Here is a 14160-nt window from a genome sequence, read left to right as displayed (position 1 = left end):
CAAAATTCAACAAAAGATCTATGACCTACAAATACCTCACTTATATTCAAAATCATTTCACTGTTGCTTATTAGTTTTGTTGGCTTGACACTAATGAGAGTCACCTGGGTAGAGGGAACTTCAGCTGAGGAATTTCCTCAATTAAGCTGTGTCTGCAATGTGGGTGTTTCTGTGGGCCAGCAGGGGCTGGGGGCAGCTAGTGCACTGTGGGCTGTACCATCCCCGAGGTGTGTGGTCCTGGGATGTCTGAGAGAAGCAGCAGAGCAAGCTAAAGGATGCACATGAGTGAACAGCATCCTCTGCTGATCCTGCCTTTGTTCCTACCTCCAGATTCCTGCCTTGAGTTCCTGTCTTGGCTTCCCTCAGTGCTAGAATTCAACGTATAAGCTGAAATAAACCATTCTGTCCCCGAAAGTGGCTCTGGTCAGTGCTTTATTACAGCAACAGAAACGAAAATAAGACACCAGGCATCCCTTACAAACTTTATTTGGACATGAGAAACTTTGTTTTCAGCTTCAACGTCTTTTCAGTGTAGGGAGTGTTTTGTGGCCATTTGACAAAGCAATACATATCTTCCTTCCCCAGGTTCAGCCTAACCCCGCACGATTTGGGCAGGATTTCCTGCTGCTCAAGAGATGTTTGATGTGTCCCCTTGTCAAGATGACCAGCTTGACTTTCCACATAACTAGCAGTTACCAGAGAAAATCCCATCTGTGAGTAAGAGTGACAGTACTTTCACATGATGTACCCTGCTCCTCAATGCCACCGGTCACATCAGCCTACCTTCAGCAGTCTCCTCCAACATCCTCTCAAACAAATCTATAAAAATTTTCAGAGCATGTGCCCAGTGAAGTACTGACACCCAGAACTTACATGAAAAAAAAAAAAAAAACACAGCTCAACAAAAGGCAGAGATGAGCAATCCATCCCAAGTATTCCCATAAAGTGACATTTTCCTTATATGGGCAATAGCATAATCATGATCCCATTATAATCCCTTTGTGAGCCTCTAACCCCCATAATGCTACCTAAACCAGGCTATCTTCAAAGTCTCCACCTCCAAGGAGTAGCAACATACTCATTTTATAAGGGAAAATATTCAGTTAATAGCACTCTGCTTTTGCCACTGCCCAAGCCATGACCTTCTATTATGTCCCCTGCAAGTCTTCTGCCACTGTAGCATCAAGTCTAAAGCTTATGGTCCAAAGTCTCCTTGAGTCTCACCTAATCAAACATCTCACCACTTGGTAGTTTTGCAAACAGAACCTATGCATTCTGGGTCTGTATTTGTGACAGCCCTGATGACCTCTGAGATGCTCCACATTTTTGTAGGGTACCAGATGTCAGAAACAAAATGTCTCAGTGTTCCTATTTACTCCATTTCTGTCTTTCTGTTTCTCTGTGCTAGCAAGCAATAGTTTTATGGCACAACACCACCTCTGCTCTTTGCTGATTAAGTTCACATGAGCCCTCAGGACAGCCTTATGGACACAAATGCTCAGGGATGCCCTTAGAGTGATCCTCAAAATAAACTTTGTCACTGTTTACAACATGTTAAGGCTGAGAGTCTTTCAAATCTCCAAGTTTGCTCAGCACTCCATTTTCAATTATGTTTTAGTATAAATATTCAGGGGAACCAAGCAAACCTCCCCTCAAAGTTTGGTTCAGACATCTTCTTGGCTGATGAGTCAACGGCTGAAGAACCTGCTGTCCAAGTGTGATTCCTTGAGGTGGGACCCACAGAACCCATGTAAAAAAGCAGACATAGGTTTTCCATGGCTGGAGCAGCCAGCGCTCCTGCAGAGAGATGGAAGGGGGAAATAAGAGCATCTTCAAAATTCACGTGATGCCTTGAGTTGGGACCCACAGAACCCATGTAAAAAAGCAGGCATAGATTTTCCATAGCTGGAGCAGCCAGCGCTCCTGCAGAGAGATGGAAGGGGGAAACAAGAGCATCTTCAAAATTCATGGGGCAGCTGGCCTGGTATACGTGGCTGTGTACAGCAAAAGAGAGAACCTGTCTCAAACATGGTAAAAGGTGATGAACAACATACCAGCTTATCCTTTGACTGTCACATAGAACCCATGCCACATGCACACTCCCACACATGCATAGCAATGTACATATATTATCCACATACGCAAAAATAATCTCCTCAAGTCTTATAATTCAATTGCTTGTTAGTGTTACCCTCCATCAAAAATTTGTTCAAGTTCTTCTATCTTAGACTTGCCCAGTGATCTTACTATCCATAAGTCTATACACATTTTATTTATAACTAACTCTATAGTTTTCAAGGAGGTAATGCTTTCTTGAAACTATCCCTAATTTTCTCTGAGACTTTGCCAAAATCACCTTTTAACACCTCCATGGCATTTTGATGTTTTTTTTTTTTTGAATGCACCTCAAAATGCTTATAGTCTCTACCCAATTCCCAGTTCCTTCTCTGACTTCACAAATTGAGCAGTGGTTGCAGCTGCATCCTACTCGGTACCATTTGCTTCCATCATGGGATAGAAATATTTTATTCTTAAAATACACAGTTACTCTGGGCTGATATTTTCTTGCTTTGCATATAATACATCTATTCCAACTACCATCTGTGAACTTGCTACCTGATCTGTCATCATCATATTCCAATGTAGGATTATTCTAATCAAGAAGATCACTTCCTAGCAAAAGAAATGCTAGGAAGCATTTCACACCACCTCCGAGTCACTTACTTGATGCAGTGTTAGAGCGGCCACTGAAGACTCAGTTACAGTACCATCTGTGTAGCAGTAACAAGCACACCTAGGGCCATGTTCTCATAAGTTTCTTCTGCAGCACCACCTAAAAGACAGCAGATTGTGGGTCTTCTTGGCCCCCATTGATTACATAAAGCAATTCTATCTGTCTTGCTGTCTCTTTCATCTCTGTTCTCTCTCCTCTCCTCTCCTCTCCTCTCCTCTCCTCTCCTCTCCTCTCCTCTCCTCTCCTCTCCTCTCCTCTCCTCTCCTCTCCTCTCCTCTCCTCTCTCTCTCTCTCTCTCTCTCTCTCTCTCTCTCTCTCTCTCTTTCTCTCTCTCCACATGCATGCATGTGCACAAGCATCCTCCCTATCTCTCTCTTTGTAAAATCCTGTTTGAGCTTTTCCTTTGATGTGATGGTTACTTTTAATTATGAATTTGATACATTGTAGAATCACCTGGGAAGATAGTCTCAGCAATGAATAATCTATATCAGGTTGCTTCATGTCTGTGGGGCATTTCTTGATTATGTTAAATGAGGTGAAGAAAATAATCCACTGTGGGTGGCACCATTCCCTAGGCAGTGACTCCTGAACTGCAGAAGAGTAGAGAAACTGAGTTTAACACAATTGTGCATGCATTCATTCTCTCTGCTTCTGACTATGAATGCAATTAGCTGTTTTAATGTCTTTCCACTTTCAGTTTCCCCATAATGATGAACAGCAACTTGGAATTGAGAGCTGAATTGACCTTTTCCCCCCTTAACTTTCTTCTGCCAGTATATTTTATCAAAGAAATGAGAAGCAGATCTAAGACATGGGGGAAACTTTGCTTACTACAGACAATACAATTATTATTCTCCACTAAGAAGATATTTCCGTAATTAAGTTGTTAATAGAGCCTTTTAAAAATGTACTCATTCAGCACAGTTAACGAAATTGCAAATCCTTAACAGAAACAGAATGTTTCTTCTTTGTCATCTGTTTTTCCTAAAGGCAGATGGCCAGTGTCCTCATCTGTATGTACTGCACCAACAGCACTGTGTGAAGAGAAGGGGTCCTACCAAATAACTTACTGACCAATGAGGAATGTAAGCTCCACCATCAGGTTCAGTATAAATGCTCAAGCCTATCAAATTCTGGAGCAGAAAGTGAATGGTGCCTATGAGTGTTTGTGTTGATCAGTGTGGTGGGCCACCGAGCCAGACTCAAGTCACCTAGTGATATATTGATTTATTTATAACTGTGATATGCGTTTATCTCATGTATGAGTATGATCTGTATGCATGTGTTATGTAAGTGTTAGTATATTCGTTCCCTATTGTCCAGGTGGAGGTCATACTACAGCTTCAGGTGTTGATCCTTGTCTTCCACCTTGGTTGAAGCAGGGCCACCTACTTGTATACTCCAGGCCCAAGGGCTTCTGAGATTCTTCTGTCTCCATCTCCTATATCATTGTAGAAGCTCTGTAATTACAGATGTGTGCTACTGCATCCAGTTTTATATGAGTTCTGGGAACTTGAACCCAAGTCTTCATACTTGCACACAAAGTGCTTTATCCACTGAGCCATCTTAGTGATATTTTAAAATGGGAGCAGCCATTGAGTGTGTACCAATTTGAGACTGGATTTTGTAAGAGGCATTACTGGTTTTCTACAATGATTGGTTTACTCTATGACACTGTCACGTGACTAAATTACAACAGAGTTAATTATAGTAAGACAACATGAAATGAATTATGATCTATAATGTAATTGCTAGGTAAAAGGGATAAATCCAAAAAAGTGAGCCCGGGGTGTTAAAAAAAAAAAAGATACAAAAAACCTAACAAACAAAAAACATAAGATGGTCCAGTCAAGAACCTAAGGCCAATACAAACATTTCAGATACAAGTCAACTCCCAAGAAGGTAATAATAGGTCATATTGTAGAGATTGTACTGTACTGTGGAAATTGTATTGTAGAGGTTGTACAGGCAAGCTATAGCAAGCAAAGAGTCAGTCTATCAAGACGTATCTGAGTATTACACTAAGAAGAGTTCCCAGGAATGTATGTGCTCACATATAAATGGATAGGGTTAATAGTATAAGAAGCAGGAGTATAAGAAGAAAGTCCCACTCAAAAGAACAAACCCAACTTTGTTCTTGCAAATACTTTGCAGGCAAAAAACACAATCAGAAAGAACAAGGCCAGAGTTCAAAAAGTTAATGAATAATCATGAGTCTAAAAGCAAATTCTACCCCCATAATCCAGAAAAACATAGTTCCAAGTACACAGGTAGAACAGAACAACAGCATCCATCCATCCATCCAGTCATTATCCTCAGGTAGTTGCTAGCAGAAGTCAGATTTGGCAGGGAGGTGCAAACTATCATGCTGTCTGACAAGTCTTAGTCCAACTGGCCCAGTGCCTCTGAGTTAAGATAGTGAGAGAGAATCCCTTTATCAGCTGAAAGTGGTCAGTCCCAAGTTTCCCTGCTGCATTTAGTCCTTGACTGGGCTTTGGCCTAGAGAACATGATCTTGTTCAAGACCCCAGATCCTGATAAGTTGTAGATGGCAACTAGCTCACTCCTTGCAGCTGAAGAGCAAATTCTTTCTTGGAGAAAGAGGTAAGCAACCCTGGTTCCTAACATGATAAAGAAATGTGAGGTTCAGAAAAGCTATCTAGTCTGCAAGCAATGTTTTACCTCTCTATACACACAGATCATATCTAATGGCATAACATAGCCTGAAGTCACAGAATAAAGTTAGTTTGGATCAAGAAAGGGGCCAAGAACTGAGCTTCATAGAGCAAAAGCAGGATGTTCGAGTAAAGAAGAGCCACTCAAATGGGTTAGTCAGTTTTCCTTTACTGTGACAAAGAATAGCAACGGGACTGGGGAGATGGTTCAGGAGGGAGTGGCCTCAAGTCTTGCTACACAGGCATTAGGATCTGAATTCAGAAATCCGGCACCCACACTAAAGCTCTATCTGTAATCTCAGTGTTTGATGGAAAGGGTTGAACCAGGCAGATCTCAGGGGCTCCCTGGCCAGCCAGTCGAGTTCAAATGCTAAGCTAGCTCCAGGTTTAGGGAGAGGCTCTGTCTTAATAAACAATGTGGAGCAATTTTAGGGTTGACATAACAGTGTCAACTAGATAGCAAATATGGGCAAGGTCACCTAAACCTACATGTATACACATGCAAATACCACACACACACACACATACACACAAACATATAGACAGTCACATACACAGTGGGGGAAGATAAAAAAGGAGAAAGAGGAGAACAGGAGGAGGAGAAGGAAGAAGAGGAGAAGGAAGAGGAAGAAGAGAGGAGGAGAAGTAGGAGGAAGAAGAGGAGGGGGAGGATAAGGAAGTACATGAAGGGAGATAAAAAAAGAGAATGAAGGAAGGGGAGGAAAGGAAAAGCAACTTTTTGGCTTATAGCTGTTTGGGTTCCTTGGTTTAGGCCTGTGGTGATACATCACTCCCTGGCAGGGAGTTCATAACGTGGCAATATTACCTCATGGCTTCCAGTAACCTAGAGAGAAGAGTAGGAGACTCCAGGCTCCCAATATCTTCTATTCCCTTCTATTTCTCCCTATCTCCTAAAGTTTCTATCACATGTCAGTAGCACCTCAAGCTGGGGATCGCACCTTCAACTCATGGTCCTTTAGAGAACATCCAGGATGCTCTATAGCATCTATAGCAGATATGGAAGAAGCGTGATTTGTGACCTAGACAGTGGGGGAAAGCAAGAGATGTTTTAAACAGATGTGAGCACAGTGTAACAACTGATGCTTATGGTCAACTGAGATAAGAACTGAGCCCAACTACGGGAGGCAGCAACAGGAAGTTACCTCAATAAAAGACATTTAAGTGGAGCGCGTAGCAAGCACAGCTGTAGAGAAGATGAGAGACCGGAAGTTGGAGACAGACCACAGACAGCTGTCTGGAGGAATTCTCCCTCAACTTTCATCAGGGAAGAGTGAGTCAGTTACATGAGGAAATGAGCTGAGAGAAGCAGATCAGGTTTTGTTGCCTTCAAGGTGTGTTTTGCTGTGAAACTTTTGGTATTTCCTGTTCAGTGAATAGATACTGATTTTAGTTAACAAAAGCGGCTTGTGCGTATGAACGCTGGGCTTAAACCTCTGGAGAAAACCTCAGGACTTGTGTCATGTATATTTAATAAGAACTATTAGAACCAGTTTTTATAACCATATCCAGGCTAGTCATGCAATCGGACACACTCTAGGGGGAACTGCACCTTTAGCACACTATGTTTGGCCTCTTGACTTCTTCATTCTGAGAATGGCACCAGGAACCAGAGAACACTGTAACACTCCATACTGTACAATTCCAATCAGATCTGAGTGATACCACATACTAGTTTAAGCACCACTTGGCACTGTGAATGTCTGATAAATGAAAGATAGAGGAGGATTACACCTGGTGGTATGGAAAATGAAAGAAAAAAAAAACTCCCTTGATTAAAATTCAGCACCTTTAACCTTCCACTGAGCTGTTAAATACCAGCAGGTTTCAGCCCATTATGGAAATGAAGCCCCCTTCAAACAGAGTCATTTTAACTGGGTGTTAGAAAGAATATTATCCATTCAAGAAGCTGAGCGTGGGTTGCCAGGAATAAAATATGAACAGTGGGACGACTTCAGAGGGCTCTGGGACACACGGAGATGACTGCAGATGTTGGTCAGTGAGGCAGTATAGAAGCTAGCAGGGGTGATAGCATAACCCCAGAGGCTTTGCACATCTTTAATGAACAAAATGTATTATACCCAGGAGTCCCAAATCAATTACTTATCTATCCACTTCTCAAGTTGACTCTTCTAAATATTTTCCTGTTGCAGAAATACCTGAATCTGTTAAAGCCTGCTTAGCACCTGTGAACAGCTTGGGGAGTGGGGACAGGGGGCACTGATTCAAGCCAATCAGAGAAGGAAAAACACTATCTATTTCTTTTCTCCTCTAAGCGTGGTCCTTTATATAGCTCCATGTTCTAACCTTGAGAAAGAAGGGTCATGTGCATTTCTCCCCCTCTTCCTCTCTGCACTCCATAAATCTAAGTATTAATATAGACTATCCTTCCCGAGTCAGAAATGACAAAATCTGACACCTATGCCATCTCTCTATTCCTGATTCCTGCACCATCAGCACTTGCAAACACAGACCTCACACACCAATAATTAGTACTCATATTCTTGGAAATTTTCTTGCCTAGGAAAGTACAATGTCTGTAATATCGTCCTTCCTTCCTATCCCTGCATAGGTCAAAAACCCCTACACAGACACACACATGCACATACACACAGACACACACTCACACACACACAGACAGACAGACAAACAGACACATGCACTCTCACAAACACTTACGCAAGCACTCATAAACAGATACACACACATATATATGCACACATACACTCTCTCTTACACACATACTCACCCCCACACATATACTCACACGTAGAGACACAAACCTATACACATACATTACACACGTATACACCACAATCCCATACACACTCACACACACTCTCACACTCACACATTACACACACATATGGGCACACACTCTCACATATACTTACACAAACTCATACACACATACATGCACACACACAGATACACACTCATGCACACACTTATGCACACATACACACATGCAGACACCCATGCACATAGATACATAAATACATACATACATACATACATACATACATATATACATACATACACGTATACACACACACACTCCCACAGAGACAGACACAAACCCGCACTCCCACATTATACACACACTCACACACATACATGCACACATACAGATACACACTAACACACATACTTGCGCATACACACAGATACACACAAAGTCAATTTCACACAAATACACACACATTAAACACACACACACACACACACACACACACACACACACACATTGAGATGCTTCACTTTGACTTCAGCTTCTACCTTATGACCTTGACAGCATTTAATTTAAAACTAAATGCCACTCGATCACTTTCCTATGTAGTATCTTCCTTCCTACTGTTCCATAGTATCAGATTGAAGGTCCTCAGATGTGGCCTACAGAGTCCTGCATGTCAGACACCAGTAACTACAGCTGCACTTCCCACAAGAAGTTGCCCCTTGTCTCTGTCCTCACGTACTGTTCTCACCCCCACGCTGTTGCCAGTGACTCACTTCCCCTTCCTCCTGCTTTCATCCCCTCTCTATGTAGGTCATCCTGATTGAAGCTTCCTCACCTCAGAGATACAATGACACTGAAACCCTGAGCTTCTCCTAACATCACGTCCACCAGAGTGTATCCCCATTGCACTCATGTCTGCCTCTCCCTTAGTGTGTGGTGCCCATGCTTACTCCTTATACTTATCATCTAAGTTTCTATGCCAGCACTTGATACATTGTAGAAAATTAATAATAATAATAATAAATAATAGCAGGAGTTTAAGGCTTACAACAGTCCTACAAAATATATACTCTTCTGCTTACTATTCTTACAAAAGGAGTTCCTAAGAACCTAATGATTAATTTGGCATGGTGATATATACATATAATCCTGGTAGGTAAGAAGATTTTGAGTTTGAGGCCAGTGAGGCTACATAGCAAGAACTATATCAAAGCAAATAGTAAAGAAGTTAGGATTTTACACATAGTCAAAACAACTATTAGAACTATCAAAGTTTGACTCCAGAAAGCAAATATTAAAATGTTTCAAAGTAATTAAAATAGGGTCGGTGTGGCTGGGAGAAATATACATGCATATAATCCTAGAAATTGATTGGGGGAGGGAGGATTTTCAGTTTGAGGCCAGTCTGGGCTACATACTGAATTTTAGGTCAATATGGTCTACATGAGACCCTGTAAAAAAATCATCTATAAAAATAGGTCATAGAAATGACAGAGCAAGAACTAAAATAAACTTCAGAGGCCCTCAAAAGATACTTCGTGCCATACTTTCTGCCTTCAACAAGTCCTTATGTAATGTCTCACCAAACCTGGGAAAGCCAGAGCACCACGGGCCTTCCTTACCCCTCTCTTGTGCTTGAGATCATACCCTGCTGTTGTAATTAAGTCAAGGTTTCTGCCCATCAACTTCCTTGCTTTCCTGTTTGGGAAAGGTGGATTTAGATTATTAATTCTTATATAACTTGCTAATAGATGTTTACTGTAGTAAGGGTCTAGAATGTCCCCAAAAGTCCATATTAATGCATAATGACCCCATTGGGAGGTGGTAGAGCTTCTAGGGGGTGAAACCCTAGTGAGTCCTTGGTCATTGGAGATATTCTTGGAAAGGGATCATGGGAATCTATCCTTTGGCTTTACAGGTCTTGTTTACCCACCCTGAAGTTAACAGTTTTGATCTTCCAAATGCATCAGCCATGATGAGATGCTTCTCCAAAGGCTCCATATCAATAACCCATGAGTTAGAACCTCTAAAACTATGCCCCCAGATACATCTTTTCTCATTATAAGTTGGTTATATAAAGCATTTAGCTGTAGTTTGAACATGAAATGTTGTTTCTAGGGTCACGTATTTCTTGCCTTCAGTTGATGATGCTGTTTGGGCAGGGAATGGGACCTTTAGAATATGACTTGGTGGAATAAGGATGACTCTGAAAGTGAGTTATGAGGCTTCATAACCTGGTCTTTACTTCCTGTTCTTTGTTGGCTTCCTGGATGCTGATGCAATGTGATCAGCCAGCTTCCTGATCGGCTGCTCTGTCTTCCTCATCTGTCTTCATGACTTCCCTACCATAATGACCTATAGCCCACTGGACACATCAGCCAAAATAAACCTTTGCCCTCACATTGTTTGTGTGAGGGCCTTTCTCAGAGACACAGATATGAACGCTAACACAATGTTGGACAGTGCATCCCCAAGTTTCCTTAGCATCTTAGATCTCAGATGACCACCAGCCTCAGAGGAGCAGGTAAATTTGAGCATATTTCACAGAAGTCACTTTAATTCCCAAGGACCTTGGAGCTCACATAATAAGGACATAGCTTCACTGTCTCTTTTGCTCTAAGTTCTATTTGTTAAACAATGAGACTTTGTGCTGGGGGTTGCAACTAACCTGAAAGGGAGCTGATGGTAAAAGATGATATAGAAAAATCTCATGAGAACTTCTGAAATATCCTTAGCTGGCATCTTAAGATCCTTACACAGTGCTCCAAAAATACCAGCTGACATAATGGATCAAATGGCCAAGTGTCCTACTTTCATTTCTGTTGCTGTGACAAATACCCTGATAAAAATTAATGTAAATGGAGGTAATGTTATTTATTCAGCATACAATTTCAGATTACAGTCCATTATTTCAAGAAAATCAAGACAAGAATGTAAAGTGTCACAGAGAAAATATGAATACCTGAATCCTTGCCTGCTTGCTGCTTAGTTAATTTTCTTCCCTCTTATACAGCTCAGGGTCCAGCCTAGGGAACAGTGCCACCCTTAGTGGTCTAGATCAATTAAGAAAATGATACCCTACAGACATACCCTCAGGCCAACCTGATCTAGCTAATTCTTCATTAAGACTCTCTTTTCAGGTGATTATAGACTGTGTCAAGTTGAGAATTTAATCTAACCAACTACACATGGTTATCCTGTTTATTATTAACATTTATAAGTATAGATGACTATCATCTTTTGTACTAAAATTAAACTGGCAATAGGGTACTCCTCAATGAGGAATTATTGGAAGTTGATAAATGCTGGAGGCAGGTATTCATGTTCAAACAGTGTTGTAGCCATGCGTAAGTTTCCCAAGATTTGGAAAACACCATAAACATGTTCACACAAGCAATTCTAATTAATCTCAGTGGATCATTAAAAAAAAACATGAAAGTAGGAAGAGGACTTATTGAAAGAATTTAGAGGGACTGGGAAGAAAATATGAAAAGGTAATATGAGTAACTGATGAAAACACATTATGTACAAAGATGAAATTATTAAAGAATAAATACCTTTTAAATAATAAAGCAGAAAAAAAAGTATATGAAGAATCTACCTATAGGGTTGCAGATCCCTTTAGCTCCTTGGGTACTTTCTCTAATACAGGGGAACACCAGGGCCAAAAAGGGGGAGTGGGTGGGTAGGGGAGTGGGGGTGGGTGGGTATGGGGGACTTTTGGTATAGCATTGGAAATGGAAATGAGCTAAATACCTAATAAAAAATGGGAAAAAAGCACTATCCATTAGCTTCTACTTTGAGTTGAAACTGAGAAAAAAAAAAAAGAATCTACCACTAATGGGGGACTCTGGACTCCTGTATCAGAACTCCATGACCACTAGATGAATTGTTGAAAGGTTGCTAGCCTCTACAATCATCTGCAGATTACCAGTGTTCATAATCAAATTCATTGCTGGTTCAGGTTTTGTCATACTAATCTCATTTCAATTCAATGAGCACTCACAGTTCTAGTCTCCTAAGTTCTTATAAAGTTTTGAGATTCTTTGTGCACTCTATCATCTTAACAACTGAAGCCAAATTAGGAGTTTCCACCCATTTTCCTCCTGAATTACTTCATATTTTAAAGTCAAACACTTCAGAATTCTAATACATAGGATCAGATAAAATGCAGAAACATCACAGGTAACAATAATGTATTTCAGAAGGTAAAATGTTTAAAAATAGCTCAATTTAAAAAAAATACACCAAGGAGCTGTAAAGATAGCATATTGTGTTAAATGCTTACTCTGCAATTGTAAGGACATAAATTCATATCCCCAGATCCACACCAAAGCCTGTATCCATGGAGAAACTACCGCCAGCAGCCTCTATATCCTAACCTCCCAAACAGTGACACCAATGGGAGACCAAGTATTCAAATACATGAGCTTGCGGGGGCCCTTAAACCACCCAAAATGCATTAGAATTAATAAATATCCTCTTAGCAATTTAAACTTGGAATGTCTGCATAAGTGTGAAACATCATCAACTCTTCCACTGCTGACCCAGTGTCCACCTGGCCTGTCACTATAACAATAAAGAGGGACCTTGTGCTAATTCCAGATCATCAACAGTCACTCACATTTATACCAATGCCAATGTGATTTTCTTGCACAGGATGTATCTTATCCAGTGGAATTTTCTGTTGTAAATATTTTAGCAACCAATTGGCCAATTTTAATTTTAATACAGGATATGCACAGTGATACATCACAGAGTGAATATATGTCAATCACCAGACATCATGCAATATAAGGACTTCTGTATTAAAACATAAATCAGAAGGGTTTTTTTGTTTGTTTGTTTTGGAAGAAGTAGTTTTCAATACCTGGAAACCTTAAACTCAAGAACAAAAATTACAAAATTCAAGTCTCAGGAAACCATGATGGATTCATCAACCAGCAAAACTGGATAGCTGCCCATATTAAAGACAATATATTATATAAAGGAAATGGGAAAAACAATAGAAATACATCTTTTTCTCTATATATCTTTGAAAACATGAAACTCTTACCATCTATGTAAAGATTTCTTCAAATGCTTGATTAATAATAATATGCTATTCCCAGGAGCTTCATAAAGATGAAGAAAAGTCATGGACTCAAAAGAATGTAAGTGAATACTTTAAAAGAAGGTTTATAATGTTATAAAAATTTCAAGTAAAAACCTCAGGAATGTAGAGAAGGCCCTGTGGGTAAAGTGATGGCACACAAACATGTTGATCTGAGTATGGACCCCAGTACTCACACAGAAGCAGGTGGAAGCAGTGCATGCCTGGTCCTCAGCACTAGGGTGGGAGACAAACAAATGCATGCTGGAGAACCGCTGACTTGAAAGGACAAGTTCCAAGTTCTATGAGAAACAGTCTCAAACAGTGATGTGGAGGACTACAAAGTCTGTGATGGTGTTTCTGAGACTTCCATTGTCAATGCAATTAATCTGAGTCTCTTCACCTTAGCCTCAGGCAGATTCTTCAGACGAGGGCAAAAAGTAGCCACATTCTTCACCAAAATACCACAAAAGCAGTCTTTATGCGACAAAGTGTAATTCTTCTCCCATGAAGCCCCTTGGACAAGGTCAGCACAGTTCAAATCACTCTCTACAACAATGTCTTGCATATTCCTAAGGATGGCCCACTAAACCCCCATTTAAACCATTCCACTGCTTTATAAATCCAAAGACCTAAAGTCCACATTATTCCAAACAAAAGCAGGGTCAGGCCTATCACAGAAATACCCCACTCCAGGTACCAATTTCTTTCTTAGTGTTTTACTGCTATGAACAGATACTATGACCAAGGCAACTTTTATAAAGACAACATTTAATTGGGGGTGGCTTACAGGTTCAGAGGTTCAGTCCATAATCATCAAGGCAGGCATGGTTCACAAGGAGCTGAGAGTTCTACATTTTCACCTGAAGGCTGCTAGCAGAATATTTGCTTCCAGGCAGCTAGGA

The 14160-nt window shown here is 40.7% G+C and overlaps 1 long non-coding RNA gene across 5 annotated transcripts in view; it reads left to right on the top strand.

The window, feature by feature from the left end:
* The window catches only part of Gm34664, a 73887-nt gene that overhangs the window by 24695 nt on the left and 35032 nt on the right, over positions 1 to 14160 (top strand). Inside the window, exons 3-4 of one of the 5 annotated variants that reach the window (XR_391571.3) lie at positions 586 to 713; positions 3725 to 3852. The exons of 3 other annotated variants lie outside the window; for them this stretch is intronic. This is a non-coding gene — a long non-coding RNA (predicted gene, 34664). Of the gene's footprint in view, positions 1 to 585; positions 714 to 3724; positions 3853 to 14160 lie in introns of those variants that run through there. One more of the 5 variants, XR_882193.2, reaches the window with a different exon arrangement.

Source organism: Mus musculus, chromosome 7, assembly GCF_000001635.26.
Source record: "Mus musculus strain C57BL/6J chromosome 7, GRCm38.p6 C57BL/6J".
NCBI classification, from domain to species: domain Eukaryota; kingdom Metazoa; phylum Chordata; class Mammalia; order Rodentia; family Muridae; genus Mus; species Mus musculus.
This window is presented reverse-complemented; position numbering and strand designations above follow the sequence as displayed.